Genomic DNA, 4,849 nt, shown 5'->3' with positions numbered 1-4,849 from the left:
ACGAGGAGAAGCAGCATTCAGCTTCTATGCACCACAGATCTGGAACAAACTTCCAGAAAACTGTAAAACAGCTGAAACACTGAGAGCCTTTAAGTCTCAACTTAAAACCAGCTGGTTAGAGCTGCTGATGGCTAAACTAGGGTTAGAGTGGGTTTTGATGTTTTTATGTCTTTAATGTTTTTAATTTATTTTTATTTCTTTTCTCACTGTCTACGTTTTTAATGCCTTTTTAATATTTATTTAATGTAAAGAAGTTTTAAAGGTTTGAGTCCTTGTCAAATGGCGGTTTGACTAAAGAAGTTTTAAATGTTAAAGTTTTTATTTTTAATTTCTTTTTATTTCTCATTGTTTCTTTTTTAAATCTCTTTCTCACTATTTAATGTCGCCTGCTGTTTTTATTTTAATTATGTGAAGCACTTTGAAACGCCTTGCTGCTGAAATGTGCTAAATAAAATTTGATTGATTGATTGATTGATTGATTTAACATGAACAGATTATCATGTTTAAGATATTCAAAGGAACTTCGAGATGCAAAGCCGCACGGCAGGAAGTCCGGTACTGCAGAGTGGTGGCAGCATGATGCTGCGGGAGCCAGGAAGCTGCTGCTGCTGCTTTGTGTTCATCCATCTCATTAAATCCAAATGAAACACGTTGACCTTTGAACCTGATGGCGTTCAAGATCTTAAAGGGCGTGGATACTTAGTTTCTGTGTGAGAACATTGTTCCAGAATGGAGGTTCTGGACGACCCAAATGGGTCAAAGCAAGAACCTTCATTTACAAACTGGGAGAGATCTGACAAAAACAGGAGGAAACCGGGCGGCTGTCAGAGCCGAGGAGACTCTTCAGACGCTTGTTTTGCTTTGTGCTGACCTTTGACCTGTGTAGACCTCAGCCTGGATCAAAGCAGAACATGATTCTTCTTTGTTTGGTGGATTATTGATTGGTAAAGGTGATTGAAGAGCCGTAAAAAGTTTTCCTTCCACCTGAGTGGTGTTGTAAAGTAACTCCACTTTTACTTGAGTACAATTTCTGATTCCTCTGAGTTCTTGTAACTTTATTCAATGACCAAAAGAAACTTAAAACAGAAATGCACCAGAAACAGACATATAATTTGTGTCAGAGTGAGACCTCTTGTTCATACTCCAGCTCTGTCCGAACGTCATCTGCCTTTTTTTTTAATTTAACTTATTATTAGTTAAACTTATTAAGCTGCGACGGTGTTTGAGGGTCACTGTAGATGGAAAAAAGAGTAAATATTCATCAAAATATTCTAGTAACATTTGGAAATTTCTCAGTTTGAAAATTTGTCAAGAAAAAAAACATTTTGGATCAATTTCAGAAATTTTCTATAAAAAAATGAGGAAATTTCACATTTAAAAGTTGAACATTTAATAGAAAAAAACTCAAATTATGAGATTAATTTCAGAAACTTTTGAGAAAAATGGAAATTTCAGTGTGAAAAATTTAACATTTTCAACTTTTGAAACTTTTTCTAGGACAAATATTCGGCTGTTGGCATTAAAGCATTGCTACTTGTATTTTACTTTTTAGTTAATAACCTATGATTTCATGCTTTCTGTTAAATTAAGTATTGACTATTTTCCTCACAATAAAAAAAGTAAAATTTTTCTTTTCAGGCTTCGTTTTCCCCAGTTTGCCAACAAATATGGCGGCTCGTCATCTTTCTGTCATCTTTCACATGCAGGTACTAGAACCGAACTTGGCACTGACATCTGTTGAAGCTCTCACTAAAAAATCATGCAGTTCTGACAGCAGGAAACGGAGAAAACTCTCTGATTGGTCGAACAGGAGGAAGTCAGCTGATCGATACCAGATCACAGGTGCTGACGATGTGACACAGAAACAATTACCCAGAAAAACATTAAGAGTTTTTCCTTCCACTAAATTAGGGGTGACAAAGCAACACAACACTGCAAAACTTACCAAGTATTTTTGTTCTAGTGAACTAAGAGTAAATATCTTGGTTCACTCGAAATGAGACAAAAGTAACTTTAGAGTCGATAGTTCCTTAATTTTAATTAAAAAGTGCTATTGGCAGATTATTAAAACGTGAAGTGGAATAATCTGCCAATCGAACTAGAACAATAAATMAATGTAAAGGAATAATTTACTTAAATTCTATTTCTTGCTGTAAAGTTGTTTTATTTCCACTAGAAACTAGACTAAAATTACTTGCTAATATTTTGTGTTTTTGCAGTGAAAGTTGTGGATAATCCTGTGGATTATCCTGAATGATCCTGTTTTCAGCCTTTTTCTGTTTCAGTAAAAATCTGCTGCTTTAGTTTTCTGCCCTTTTATTTTGACAGACTCTTGTAGAGCCCAGTTTAACTTCGCATGTGATGAAAGTTGTGTGTAACTGAAACGTTTCCTGGAGGAACCGGTCCAGTCCTGGTTGGGACTTGAACCCTCGACCTTGCTGCTGCGAGTCGTCGTCTCAAACACCTTCAGCTGAAACTAAAACCTTCCAGTTTCGTCCAGGAAGTCGCGTGTTTACGGTACAGCTCTGTTGACTGTTCATTAGAGAACCTGCTGCATGAAGCCGGACCAAACGAGCCGGGTCGACCTGGAGCCGGGCCTCTGCAGGTGATCCGAGAGGCGAAGGCAGCCTGGCTCAAGCATGGGTGTTCAAAGTGAGGCGCGGGGGCCATTTGCAGCACCTGGGTTGATTTCTTTTTTGAGCCCCCCTGGACCAAAATTCAAGAGTAAATTTAGTAAATTATTAATTTAAAACTACGACTTTTAAATGATTTACTTATAAAAAATATGAACTACAACAGAAAGTGATCCTCTGGTTTCCTTATGTTGTCACGGTAACTAGTCGTTGACTTAAACTGCCCATCCAGATCTGCTTTTAATGTCTGAATTAAAACCTGACTGTGGTTTCAGACGAACTTTGACCTAAATTCTGATTTTATTACTGAGAACAAACTAAATATTTTCTAATTTTGTTCAACTGCCTTTCATTTAACAAGAAATCAATCAGCTTTATTGATACCATTACCTTCATTTATTAGGTACATTTGATTACAGTGAGGGGAGTCAGCCTTCAAAGGGCTCAATATTTTAAAATATACGAATAAAAAATAAAAACAAATGTCTCAAATACAGCATCCTCATTAGGACAAGATAGAAAAAATCATAAAAAATAAGATTTTTCTTATTTGTTTAATTAAAATAGTTAATATGTAGTTTATTGAGTAGGTTAAAAATATCTACATTTTTTGTAATTTTAGTTTTTAAAATCTGAAAGACTACTTTTGTGCTGATAAAAAGTTTGGACCCCCTGAGGTTCGGAGAAAAACAAGATGGCTGCCGGAATGAGGTGAGCAAACTTGGACGAAGGACGAGACTTGTGGGACAAAGTCCTGTGGACAGACGAGACCAGAGTGGAAACGTTGGACCAAGGATCATTTAAATGTGAACATCAGACTTCCTGTGTTTCTGAGTCCATATTTGGAGCTGAAGGTGGATAGTTAAAGTAAAGCATTCAGGAAACAAAGAAAACACGCATTGATTGGTTAAACAGACGAATGATGGCTGATGGACTCGCCGTTTAGTTCATCATCAGACAGTAAAACTCACAAAACTTAATCAATGACGCTGAAACATCCAGGAATAAAAGCCTGTTATTATTTAAATATGAGATTTTCCTCTGTCTGTCTGTCTGTCTGTCTGTCTGTCTGTCTGTCTGTCTGTCTGTCTGTCTGTATGCAGCATCTACATTGAATATCTACAACAGAAATCCCCCACTAGCAGCATTCAGCTTCTATGCACCACAAATCTGGAACAAACTTCTTCCAGAAAAGTGTAAAACAGCCGGAACATTGATTTCCTCTAAATCTAGACTATATTAAATGAAACACTGACCAACATGTTTATGTGTATTGATGATTTTGAACACTTCACTCTCCAAAATGTAATGTTTGCTTCTGGTTTTCTCAGTTGTTGGTGTTTTTTTTAATGACTTTGTGTTTTTGTGTTTTTATGGTCTGACACAAATAAACTTGACTGATTGACTGAAAAGTGACTTAATAAAACTTTTCTGTCCGTCTCACACAGATGGACTCATGTTTCAAACTGAAACAACCTCCTTTCAAAATAAGGTATTTAACTTAGTTCCTTTGTTTCATGCAGTTTGACGGTTCATGCCTGAGACGCGGCCTGACCTGCGTCTCATCAGAGCGCCAACATGCCGCTCTGCTGACTAACGCCATGCGATGCAGGCGAGTCGCGATGCAGGCGAGTCGCGATGCAGGCGAGTCGCTCCGCGGCGTTGGATAAACAGCCTCAGCGCCGCCACCGCTGCGCTGATGATCCGGGTCCAAAGAGACACATGGGGTTCGACAGCTGACTGACTCAGAATGAGCGCCGCCATGCTGATTCACTGGACAGGAAACACCTGACCAAGATGGCTGCTGACTCCTGCCTGAGGGCCAGAAGGTCACCTGGAGAGCCTTCCGGCATTGACCTTTAACCTCTATCTGGATTCTGTGGATAAATCTTTACTTCTTGAAGAACAAATATAGACAAAGTGTTGAACCCAGATCCTTCGTTTACTCAGAATTTCAGAAACTTAAGCCGATATCTGGGAAGATTAATACACTTTTATACGTTTCATTCCCATAAAAACTTTGTTTTATAGTGAAGATTTAAAATAAAACTATTTGTGTCTGTGTGCTCAAGGGAAAGCAGAGATTTAGAGTCCCTAATAATCTGCGACAAATATTGAGCCAATATCCTCATACTTGCAGTTGTGGAGTCACAGTATCCTCATATTCATACTCTCTCTATTTATATATATATCATCCATATACTCATACTATATAT

Source organism: Poecilia reticulata, linkage group LG11 (genome assembly GCF_000633615.1).
Source record: "Poecilia reticulata strain Guanapo linkage group LG11, Guppy_female_1.0+MT, whole genome shotgun sequence".
Classification (NCBI taxonomy): domain Eukaryota; kingdom Metazoa; phylum Chordata; class Actinopteri; order Cyprinodontiformes; family Poeciliidae; genus Poecilia; species Poecilia reticulata.
The sequence above is the reverse complement of the archived record's forward strand: the minus strand, read 5'-3'. Positions refer to the sequence as shown.